Source organism: Sciurus carolinensis, chromosome 2 (genome assembly GCF_902686445.1).
Source record: "Sciurus carolinensis chromosome 2, mSciCar1.2, whole genome shotgun sequence".
Classification (NCBI taxonomy): Eukaryota; Metazoa; Chordata; class Mammalia; order Rodentia; family Sciuridae; genus Sciurus; species Sciurus carolinensis.
Window position 1 is genome coordinate 78,422,677 of NC_062214.1, and position 13,547 is coordinate 78,436,223.

The window sequence follows — 13,547 nt, forward strand, 5'->3', positions numbered from 1 at the left end:
TGCTTGCCTTGCAAGCACAAGGCCCTAGGTTCGATCCCCAGCATTGCAAAAAAGAAAAAAAAAAAAAAAGAAAAGGACTGGGGATGTGGCTCAGTGGTTAAGCATCCCTGGGCTCAATCCCTGATACAAACAAAAGAAAACAAAACAAACAACACCTCTGCCTGGATCTGAGAATTAATTTGGCAAAAGACAAAGATTAACAGCAGAAAAGCATGCCCATTTATTAAAGTTTTACAGGACATGATAACCCTTATAAGTAAATGAAAATCCAAAGAAGTGGCAACACCTAAATACATTTATACTAGGTTAAACAAAGAGAATTGTGGAAAAGTAAGATATATGGGAGGTTAGGAAAGAAATATTTAAATAACATCTGTACACATACCTTGTAGCCCATATGTGTGCTATTTCTCACCTCAGGAACAGCTGACCATAGCCATTAGCTTCAATTTACAGGTAAGGAAACAGGCTGAGAGGTCTAATAGCTTGCCCAGGATGGAACAGCTGGGAAGTAATGGAACCTGGACTGGTTCTAGGTGCTGGTTCAACCCACTATTTCAGTGGGTTGAAAGAGTGAATTTTGAGGAGGTCAAGATCTCATGCTTTGAAAGACATGCTTTGTTTTAGGTTAGTGGTTCTGAAACAACTTGGAAGGTGGTGCCTCCGGAGTTTAGTAGGCCTGGGGTGACTGAAAATGTGGGTATACAACAAGTTCGAGGTGATGCTGTGGCTACAGATCCTGAAGTCACATTTTGAGAATCACTGCTTAGGCTGAAGGTTCTGGGTTGCCATGAAAACAGGGGCCCGAGTTTGGCAGATGATCCCTGGTATTTTTAGTTTCCTTTTATATTTGAGGTTAATGGTTAGGACTTTCCAATGTTATTTTGCCAGCCTCCAGTGAGAACAGCAGCTGTCAGCTAAACAGGCCACCCTGTTGAAATCTCAAGTGTCCCTCAGAGGCACAATCAATTGCTATCCGATGGGCAGGAAGCAATTAAGCATCCCAGGGGATTGTTGATCAGCCTTCAGAGGCGGCCTCATCATCTTTCATTCATTGTAGACACATCCAATAGGGGCCTTAGCTGTGGGAAAGAAGACAGGATATGTGCCCAGAAATTCAGAGAATGTGGAAATGTAGAGCTAAGACAGACATCTTTAAAAGACTTCATGGGCACTTCCCCTTTGGGGAAGTATTGAGAAGAGTTGGGGAAACTGAAACCCTTTCCAAACCACATGACAACTATTACAAAAGTTTTCCTTGTTTCCATCTTGGAGTCTACATGCCCATGAGCAGGCCAGAATTCTGTGTGTTCAGATCCTGTTCTGGGACATTCTTATATAATTGCTAACATGCTGCTCATTTGCATACCAGGTATCAGGTAGAAAAGCCAGAATTTCTACAAAGAGGAAAAGTGTTTTCAGTGCTGGGAGCTCCTCCTCTCCTGGGAGATGAGTCAATGCAACCAACCTGAGTAGAAAATTCCCTTTTAAAAATCCCTTTTAATTGCTGTTTTCTTTGCTCTAATTGAAGTGCACTCTTCTGAGCTATTATAATACTGTGAGGAAGGCAGGGGGATACAAGTCTTATGTTAGGGATGAGAAACACAGCTCAGAGGCAAGATGACTTGCCTGACACCACCCAGCTAGGAAGTGGCAAAGCAAGTCTCTAACCTCATTCTCCCATTCCAGTCCTGTGCATTAGCAGCTCTGGATGTGCGTGTGGTCCCTGAGAAAGACTGTGTGTTTGCAAGGAGAGTGGAGAAGAAACAACTGATTACCTACCTGGTGTTCAGGACTGTGTTGGATACTTTATATTTACTCAATATGATTATTCTACAAACACCTCATAAGTTAGTAGAGGTTGACATTATCATCCTATTTCATAGATGGCAAAATAGTCTCAGAAAAGGTAACTTGTCCAAGGTGACACTGATGGTAATGGGTGGGTTTAAATCTGAGCCCTGACTCTCCCCTTGATCATTCTTTCTAGGGCAGAGGAACATATAGGTACCACTATTTACAGGAGGCAGACTCCTGGTTGACTGCAGTCTTATAAGTGGTATCAATCAGAAAGACAGTGACAAGGGGGAAGAGGGAGTGTCTCTAAGGTGTTTGGCAGTTAGCAAATACTCAATAAAATGTTAGCTTGTTTTCATTTCTGACTCACATGGTGAAGTCTGTTTGTAAATTTGGAATGGAAACAGATAAATGCTACCAAGTACTCCAAGGAGTGAATTTGACAGGAGATAAGGGGTTTGAGTAAATATAATAAAATATATTAAATAAAAATTAAATAATAAAATATGAATCTCTTTTCTTTCCACAGTCCTTCCACCTTAACCACCTGCTATTCTTTGTGATGACATACTATTGATCTGCAAGTTGTTCTTCTAAGACTTAAAAATACATAAAAGTGGATCATAATGGCAGAGATGGAGTGCCCTGGGCCCAAGGTTGGAACAGGAACATCTTCTAAGCAAAGAACAAACCTGCCTTCCAGCAGCTTAGTTGTCTCAGTGACCTACTTGCCAGTCCTTCACTCAAATCCTTTGCTGGCCCACCTCTACTTTTTATCAACTTTAAGGTCCCTCCAGGTTATATCCTGCCTGCTATCATGACTCATCTGATTCTTCTCTCTTAGGAATAATTTATGAGCATCTTTTTTGTTTTTTATTGTGTGCATTATAATTATACATAATAGGGGGATTCATTGTGACATATTTGTACATGCATATAACATAATTTGGTCACTTTCATTCCCCAGTACCTCCCCCTTTCCTCCCCTCCTCCCTCTCTCTGATCCCCTTCCTCTACAGGGCTCTCTTCTATTTTCATGAAATTTCTTTACATAGTAGGTTCTTAGTATTTTGTGGATAAATGAATACACAGTCTAGGACTGTCTCTTTTTTGGGAAAGAGGAGGTGTTATTTATTTTCATCCACTATGCTCCAGGAGGGCTGCGACCACATCTTGGCTCTGTATCCCCAGGATCTAGGAGAGTTTTTTGTTTTGTTTTGTTTTTTGCCTGGTTGGTTTTGGTGTGTGTTTGTGTGTGTGTGTGTGTGTGTGTGTGTTTTACTGGGGATCAAACCCTGGCCTTGGACATGCTAGGCAAGTGTTCTACTGAGCTACATCGAATATATATTTCTGGACCTGGACACACAGTGTGAAATCAATTACATCCCCAAATAGTGTGACTTGGGAAAGATTTTCCAGCTAAGGGATTGAGTGACCAGCCCTTTGGTACAGAGCAAATAAAATGAAACACCTCTCTTCCTGAATGATACCTAGGACTGTTCTAGTCTCCCCTAGGAGACTCTGAATAAGAGAAGTTCTCAAGTAGCCTAGAAAGGTGGCTGTTCTGTTGAGGGGAGACCAATTTCCCCCAAAAAACCTCCTGAAATCTGCCCTACCCACCTTTCAGGTGCCTTTAAAATCCTCAGAGGTATCCTTGATTCCCCTTTCCCTTACTCCACATACTCGGTCTGTCAGGGCAGCCTGGTTTATCTAGAAGCACTCCATTACTATCACTGTGGCCCAAGCCACCTCACCTGTATCCTGGACAATTATGGTAGTATCTTTTTTTTTTTTTTTTTTTTTTTTGTGGTGCTAGGGATCGAACCCAGGGCCTTGTGCTTACAAGACAAGCACCCTACCAACTCAGCTGTCTCCCCAGGTAGTATCTTTTATGAAATAACCTAAGCCACTTCATGCACAATGGGGTTCCCTTGCTGCAGATCTCAGTAACCTACAGTAAAAGTGATAGATAAGAATAATAGATTTCCTTCCTCAGACTTTGCAAAGAGGGGGCCTGAGGCACTTCAAGGAAATCTCAGACTGAATTCTGCACACTTCACCATCACTTGTTACCGACTAGGCCCCCAACAGTCAGATAACCTGTTCTGTGAATTCAGTGAAGGCCTGGCTCCCTGTCCTTTTGGGTGGCCAATGGAAATATAATTCAAGCCACATATCTACTAAACTCTCTAATAGCCACATTTTAAGATGGGGAAAAAATACTGGTATTTTATGTTACAGGTATATCTGAAACATTGTCATCTCAATAGGACTGTCTTGAAATCCAGTGCACATTTTGTGCTAAGCACACATCTCAGTTGAACTAGCCACATTTCAAGTGCTCATAGCCACCTGTGGCTAGTGACATCAACCTTGAACAGCATAGGCCTAGACATTCATTTGATGACTATACGAATTGACTCCCTCTCAACAATTCTGAAGGTCACTAACCTGGGGATAAGGAGTACTTTGTATTCTTTTTTTTTTTTTTTGTACTAGGGATTGAACTCAGGAGCACTTTACCACCAAGCCCCAGCCCATTTTATGTTTTTGAGGCAGCGTCTCATTAATTTGCTTAGGGCCTTTCTAAATTGCTGAGACTCGCTTTGAACTTGTGATCCTGCCTACTGGGATTACAGTCATGCACCACCATGCCTGGCTGATAAGGAGTATTTTGATAAAAATATTTACACATGGTCTTGGATGTAAGTGATAAACCTGGTCTTGTGTTTCTGATCCCAACATATTCTCTGTGACATTGGGCAAGTCATTGTTTCTCTCTGAGTATCCTCTTCTTCAGCTGTGAAATAATCTTTAAAAATCCTTCAAAGCTTTGGTATCAGAAAGAAAGGGGCATCCATGGGGTAAATTGGCATCCCAATTGCCTTGGATCTCCACACTTTTGGGGGAGAAAATGGGGATCGAATCCATGGGCATTTTACCAGTGAGTTATATCCCCTATCCTTTTTATTTTTTATTTTGAGACAGGGTCTTGCTTAATTGCTGAGGGTTTCACTAAATTGCTGAGTCTGGTTTCAAACTTGTGATCCTCCTGCCTCAGTGTTCCAAATCTCTGGGATTACAGGCATGTACCACCATGCCCAGCTGATACACACACTTCTTTTTCTTCTTTTTTTAAATATTTTTTAGTTGTCAATGGACCTTTATTTAATTTATTTATTTATATGAAGTGCTGAGAATCAAACCCAGTGCCTCACACATGCCAGGCAAATGCTTTACCACTGAGCCACAACCCCAGCACTTCCTTTTTTTTCTTTAAAAAAAAAATTAAATTTGTTCTAATTAGTTATACATGACAATAGAATGCAATTATGCATTTTGATAAATGATACATAAATGGAGTATAATTTCTAATTTTTCTGATTGTACATATTATAGGATCACATCAGTCATGCAGTTATACATGCACACGAGGTAATAAAGTCTGTTTCACTCTACTGTCCTTCCTATCCCCATATCCCTTCCCCTCCCTTCACTCTCTTCTACCTAATCTAAAGTAACTCTATTTTTCCCTAGTGCCCCTGCCCCCTTATTGTGAATTAGTATCTGCATATCAGAGAAAACATTTGGCCTTTGGTTTTTGGGGTTTGGCTTATTTCGCTTAGTTTGATATTCTCCAACTCCATTTACCAGCAAATGCCATAATTTCATTCTTCCTTAAAGCTGAAAAATATTCCACTGTGTGTGTGTGTGTGTGTGTGTGTGTGTGTGTGTGTGTATATATATATATATATATATATATACACATACATATATATATATATATACCGCATTTTCTTTATCCATTCATATGTTGAAGGGCACCTAGGTTGGTTCCAAGTTTAGCTATTGTTAATTGAGCTGCTATAAACATTGATGTGGCTGCATCACTGTAGTATGCTGATTTTAAGTCCTTTGGGTATAGACCAAGGAGTGGGATAGCTCAGTCAAATGGTGGATCCATTCCAAGTTTTCTGAGGAATCTCCATACTGCTTTCCAGAGTGGTTATACCAATCTGCAGTCCCACCAGCAATGTATGAGTATACCTTTTCCCCCACATCCTTGCCAACATTTATTGTTGCTTGTATTCTTGATCATTGCCATTCTGATTGGAGTGAGATGAAATCTTAAGAGTAGTTTTGATTTGCATTTCTGTAATTGCTAGAGATGTTGAACATTTTTTCATATATTTGGTGATCGATTGTATATCTTCTGTGAAGTGTTTGTTCAGTTCCTTAGCCCATTTATTGGTTATTTGTTTTTTTATATTAAGTTTTTTGAGTTTATTATATATCCTAGAGATTAATGCTTTATCTGAGGTACTTGTGATAAAGATTTTCTCCAAATCTGTAGGCTCTCTCTTCACATTATTGTGTCTTTTGCTGAGAATAAGTTTTTTAATTTGAATCTATCCCGTTTATTGATTCTTGATTTAACTTCTTGAACTTTAGGGGTCTTGTTAAGGAAGTCACATCCTAGGCTGACATGGTGAAATTTGAGCCTACTTTTTCTTCTATTAGGCCAAGGGTCTCTGTTCTAGAGCTCAAGTCTTTGATCCACTTTGAGTTGAGTTTCATGCATGGTGACAGATAAAGGTTTAATTTCATTTTGATACATGTGGCTTTCCATTTTTCTCAGCACCATTTGTTGAATGGGCTATCTTTTTTCCAGTGAATGTATTTGACCCCTTTGTATGAAATAACTATATTTATGTGGGTTTGTCTCTGTGTCTTCTATTCTGTGACACTGGTCTACATGTCTGTTTTGGTGCCAATACCATGCTGTTTTTATTACTATAGCTCTGTAGTATAGTTTGAGGTCTGAAACTGTGATGCCTCCTGCTTCACTGTTTTTGCTAAGGTTTGCTTTGGCTATTCTGGGTCTCTTATCTTTCCAAATGAATTTCACAATTGTCTTTTCTAGTTCTATGAACAATGTCATTGGGATTTTAATAGGAATTGCATTAAATTTGTATAACACTTTTAGTAGTATGGCCATTTTGAAAATATTAATTTTGCCTATCCAGGAGCATGGGAGATCTTTCCATCTTCTAAGATCTTCTTCAATTTCTTTCTTTAATGTTCTGTAGTTTTCATTGTAGAGCTCCTTCACCTCTTTTGTTAGGTTGATTCCCAAGTATTTTATTTTATTTATTTGAGGCTACTGTGAATGGGATAGTTTTCTTAATTTCTCTTTCAGTGGACTCATTACTGCTGTATAGGAACACATTTGATATATGGGTATTGATTTTGTATCCTGCTACTTTGCTGAATTCATTTATTAGTTCTAGAAGTTTTTTGGTGGAATTTTTTGGATCTTCTAAATATAGAATCATGTTGTTGGCAAATAGTGATAGTTTGAGTTTTTCTTTGCCTATTTGTGTACATTTAATTTCTTCTAATTGCTGTGGCTAGAGTTTCAAGGATGATGTTGAATAAAAGTGTGAAGAGGGTATCCTTGTCTTCTTCCAGTTTTTAGAAGGAATGCTTTCAATTTTTCTCTGTTTAGAATTATGTTGGCCTTAGGTTTAGCATATATAGCTTTTATGATGTTGAGGTATGTTCCTACTATCCCTAATTTTTCTATTGTTTTGAACATGAAGCGGTGCTGTATTTTGTCAAATGCTTTTTCTGAATCTATTGAGATGATCATATAATTATTGTTTTTAAGTCTATTGATAGGATGAATTATGTTTATTGATTTCATATGTTGAACCAACCCTTCATCCCTGGGATGAACCCCACTTAATCATGGTGCACTATCTTTTAAATATGTTTTTGTAGGTGATTTGCCAGAATTTTGATCTCCATACTTTTTAAGAACAGGTTGCATCCACTGTTGCTGAGAGTGGCTCTTAATCACCCAGACTCAGAGAATCCCAGTGAGCTGGGGGTTTTGTGGCTGGAGAGAGGCATTAGGTCATGAGTCACACTAAAGGAACAAAAGAATCTATCTAGGAGTTCCTCACCTTTCCCAAATTTACCAGTGAGGGCCACACCTATACCTCTGAAACATCCAATGCTAACAAGAACTATCGGTGCAGCACCTTAAGTTGACCATGGGCTTCTCAAAGGCAGGCCCTAAATGATCAAATACTCGTTTCTGTGTTTGGAGAATTGTTTATAAGTCTGTGTAGCAAGGATCCTGATTTAATTCATTTTTCTTTATCTTTCAGAAGGATGAAAGATTCATAGGTCTTTTACCATTATATTACCTTCTGCTCAGCATTTTAAAACACAAATTAAGAGATCCAAGATGGTGGGCTTGAGGGAGGCTGCATTCCTTGTCACTCCATAACTCAGGTTTCAAGCAGAGGATATCTGTTTCTCCATGAGGCAGATTTTGCTGCTTATTGACCCCCTGCTGTTTACCCCATTTGACTACTGCAATCATCTGCAATCTGCCGACATATTGACTACTTTTTGAGTGCAGATTGCTCACTGACTGGCACTTATCATCCGCCATTTGCCTGCCTCTCGTCTGTCCATCGCCGGCCTTTCCCCCATCACCCACCACCTGAGGTTCACCTCCCGATGGTCTGACAGTAGTCAGCAAACTGACCACAGACTGCCAGTGGAGAGCCAGCTGCCTGCCATTGCCTGGAAGTTCACTGTCACAGTACCTTCAGGTTTGGTTACATGTGGATGCTGCCATTTTGACACAACAGTCAGTCACCGTAGGACCCCTGGCCGGACTGACTGAGCCCCGTCTCCAGGATCCCTCAGCCCAACCGATCACTCCCTGCCTCCTAGGCCCTCACAACAACTGACTGCTCCCCACCACCAGGACCCCCAGACCGAATGACTGTGCCCTATCACGAGGACCCCCAGACTGACTGACTGCACCCTGCCTACAGGATCCCACAACCAGACCAACCACACCCCATCTCCAGGACCCCTTCCCAACCAACCTCACCACGCCTCCAGGACCTCCAGCTGACCATGTCTACATGCCAAGCTGTAGCTCCCCTCCCCATTTGCCAACACATTTGAGAGCCAGAGCAGCCGTCTTGGATTATCCTGGAAGCCGTAGCTCCCAATCTTTAGGTGGGGAAAATCCCAACCTGAGACCCTGGTTAGAGACTGGAAGCTCATTGTCAGATACCTCTCATACATCAGGCTACAGAAGACGGGGAGATTTGAATACTACATGACTGTTATAGTATATTTTTTTTTCTCCTTTTTGAAAATTTTAATGTTTTTATTTCTTTACTTTTCTCACTCTTTCCCTTTTGTTTACCTATTTCCTCAGTCTCTTTCTAGCTTTTCTCATGCTAACAACCAACTTCTTTTGATTACACTTTCACTCGTTCTACCATCTAGAACTTCTATATACTCTTTTCTTATCTCTTTAACAGCTACATCCTATGCCCCTCCCCATCCTCTTTGTCCTCCATTAGAAACTGCAGACCTTATTGCAAATCTATTTGTTATACTGTAGATAATAATTAAACTCATTCTGTTTATTATGACAATATTGATAATGTCCTCATAGGGACTATTTGGTTTAGAGTTGCATATGGTCTGTACTGGGCATTGCTAATATTGATCTCCCCCTTAAAGAAAAGAATTTGGAAACCTATAGGGCCACTATAAGCCTATAGGGGGGAAACTGCAATACCCCAGATCTGCACTGCTGCACTGTTTTCATGACCAACATGAAAAAACAAGGGAAGAAAATAATCCAAACAAACCTAGATTCTATATTAATAGAATCCAGTGACAGAATGCTAGAAGAAATGTCAGAAAAGGAGTTCAGAATATACATAATTAAAATGATTCATGAAGCAAAGAGATAAGAGAGCAAATGCAGGCAATGAATGATCACTCCAATAAGCAGTTGAAAGAGCAACTGCAGGAAGCAAAAGATCATTTCAACAGAGAGATAGAAATTCTCAAAAACAAAACAAAACAACAACAACAAAAAAACCCAAATGGAAATCCCTGAAATGAAGGAAACAATAAACCAAATAAAAATCTCAATGGAAAGCATCACCAACAGACTAGACCACTTGGAAGACAGAACCTTAGACAATGAAGACAAAAGATTTAACATTGAAAATAAAGTTGCCCAAACAGAGAAGATGGTAAGAAATCATGAACAGAACCTCCAAGAACTATGCGACATCATGAAAAGACCAAATTTAAGAATTATCAGGATTGAGGAAGGCACAGAGCTACAAACCAAAGGAAGGAACAACCTATTCAATGAAATAATATCAGAAAATTTCCCAAGCCTGAAGAATGAAATGGAAAATCAAATACAAGAGGCTTACAGAACACCAAATGCACAAAATCACAACAGATCCACACCAAGGCAACATTATAATGAAAATGCCTAACATACAAAATAAAGATAGGATTTTGAAGGTTGTGAGAGAAAAGCATCAGATTACACACAGGGGGAAACCAATACAGATATCAGCAGATTTTTCAACCCAGACTCTAAAAGCTAGAAGGGCCTGGAACAACATTTTTCAAGCTCTGAAAGAACATGGTTACCAACCAAGAATCCTATACCCAGCAAAACTAACCTTCAGATTTGAAGATGAAATAAAATCCTTCCATGATAAACAAAAGTTAAAAGAATTTACAAATAGAAAGACTGTGCTACAGAATATTCTCAACAAAATACTCCATGAGGAGGAAATGAAAAACAACAATGTAGATCAGCAAAGGGAAGAACTACCTCAAAGGAAAAACCAGACAAAGGAGAAACCAAGTCAAGTTAAAACCCCAAAATAAGCCCAAATGACTGGGAATACAAATCATATCTCAATAATAACCCTGAACATTAATGGTTAAACTCATCAATCAAAAGACACAGACTGGCAGAATGGATTAAAAAGAAAGACCCAACAACATGCTGCCTTCAAGAGACTCATCTCATAGAAAAGGACATCCACAGACTAAAGGTGAAAGGATGGGAAAAAACCTACCATGCACACAGACTCAGTAAAAAAGCAGGGGTTTCCATCCTTATTTCAGATAAAGTGGACTTCAAGCCAAAGTTAGAAGGAATAAAGAAGGACATTTCATACTGTTAAGGGAACCATAAATCAGGAAGACATAATGATCGTAAATATGTATGCCCCAAACAACAGTGCATCCATGTATGTCAACCAAATCCTTCTCAATTCCAGGAGTCAGATAGACCACAACACAATAATTCTGGGTGACTTTAACACACCACTGTCAACACTGGATAGATCTTCCAAACAAAAACTAAACAAAGGAACCATAGAACTCAATAACACAATCAATAACCTAGACTTAACAGACATATATAGAATATTCCATCCATCAATGAGCGAATTCACTTTCTTCTCAGCAGCACATGGAACCTTCTTGAAAACAGACCATATGTTATGCCAAAAAGCAGCCCTTAGTAAATGCAAAAAAAAAATAGAGATACTGCCTTGTGTTCTATCAGATCATAATAGAATGAAATTAGATATCAATGACAAAATAAAAATAAGAAATTACTCCAACACCTGGAGACTAAATAATATGCTATTGAATGAAGTACGGATAACAGAAACATCAGGGAGGAGATAAAAAAAATTCTTAGAGGTAAATGAGAATGACAATACAACATACCAAAATCTCTGAGACACTATGAAAGCAGTACTAAGAAGAAAATTCATTTCATGGAGCACATTCAAGAAAGGAATAAAAAGTCAACAACTAAATGACCTAACATTACAGCTCAAAGCCCCAGAAAAAGAAGAACAGAGCAACACCAAAAGCAGAAGACAGTAAATAATTAAAATCAGAGCTGAAATCAATGAAATTGAAACAAAAGAAAGAATTCAAAAAATTGACAAAACAAAAAGTTGGTTCTTTGAAAAAGTAAACAAAATAGACAAACCCTTAGCTACACTAAAAAAGAGGAGAGAGAAAACTCAAATTACTAAAATTTATGATGAAAAAGGAAATATCATGACAGACACCACTGAAATACATAACATAATGAGAAACTACTCTGAAAATCTATATTCCAACAAAATAGAAAATATCATACATCGACAGATTTCTAGAGACATATGATCCTCTCAAACTGAACCAGGAGGACATACCCAATTTAAAAAGATCAATTTCAAGCAATGAAATAGAAGAAGCCATCAAAAGCCTATCATCCAAGAAAAGCCCGGGACCAATGGATTCTCAGCTGAGTTCTATAAGACCTTCAAAGAAGAACTCATGCCAATACTTCTCAAAGTATTCTAGGAAAGAGAAAAGGAGGGAACCCTTCAAACTCATTCTATGAAGCTAATATCACCCTCATACCCAAACCAGACAAAGACATATCAAGGAAAGAAAATTTTAGACCAGTATCACTGATGAATATAGATGCAAAAATCCTTAACAAAATCCTGGCAAATCACATACAAAAACATTAAGAAGATAGTGCACCACAATCAAGTGGGTTTCATCCCAGGAATGCAAGGTTGGTTCAACATCTGGAAATCAATAAATGTAATTCATCACATCAATAGACTTAAGGTTAAGGATCATATGATTATTTCAACTGATGCAGAGAAAGCGTTCAACAAAATACAACCCCCTTCATGCTCAAAACACTAGAAAAAATAGAGACAGTAGGAACATACCTCAACATTGTAAAGGCTATGCTAAGCCCATGGCCAACATCATTCTTTTTTTTAAAATTTATTTTTATTGTAAACAAATGGGATACATGATGTTTCTGTTTGTACATGGAGTAACAGCATACCATTTGCGTAATCATACATTCACATAGGGTAATGAGGTTTGATTCATTCTGTTATTTTTTCCTTCCCCCCCACCCCTCCCACCCCTCTTTTCCCTCTATACAGTCCTTCCTTCCTCCATTCTTGCCCCCCTCCCACCCTCCATTATGTGTCATCATCCGCTTATCAGTGAGATCATTCGCCTTTTGGATTTTTGAGATTGGCTTATCTCACTTAGCATGATATTCTCCAATTTCATCCATTTGCCTGCAAATGCCGTAATTTTATTATTCTTTATAACTGAGTAATATTCCATTGTGTGTGTGTGTGTATATATATATATATATATACATACATATACACACACACATATATATGTATACATACATATACATGTATGTATATATACATATATATATATATATGTGTATATATATATATATATATATATATCACAGTTTCTTTATCCATTCATCAATTGAAGGACATCTAGGTTGGTTCCACCATCTGGCTATTGTGAATTGAGCAGCTATGAACATTGATGTGGCTGAATCTCTGTAGTATGCTGATTTTAAGTCCTTTGGGTATAGGCCAAGGAGTGGGATAGCTGGGTCAAATGGTGGGTCCATTCCAAGTTTTCTAAGGAATCTCCACACTGCTTTCCAGAGTGGCTGCACTAATTTGCAGCCCCACCAGCAATGTATGAGTGTACCTTTTTCCCCACATCCTCTCCAACACCTATTGTTGCTTGTGTTCTTGATAATCGCCATTCTAAATGGGGTGAGATGGAATCTCAGTGTAGTTTTGATTTGCATTTCTCTTATTACTAAAGTGGTGAACATTTTTTCATACGTTTGTTGATTGCTTGTAGATCTTCTTCTGTGAAGCGTCTGTTCATATCCTTAGCCCATTTGTTGATTGTGTTATTTGTATTCTTGGCGTAGAGTTTTTTTGAGTTCTTTATATATTCTGGAAATTAGTGCTCTATCTTAAGTATGAGTGGCAAAGATATTCTCCCACTCTGTAGGCTCTCTCTTT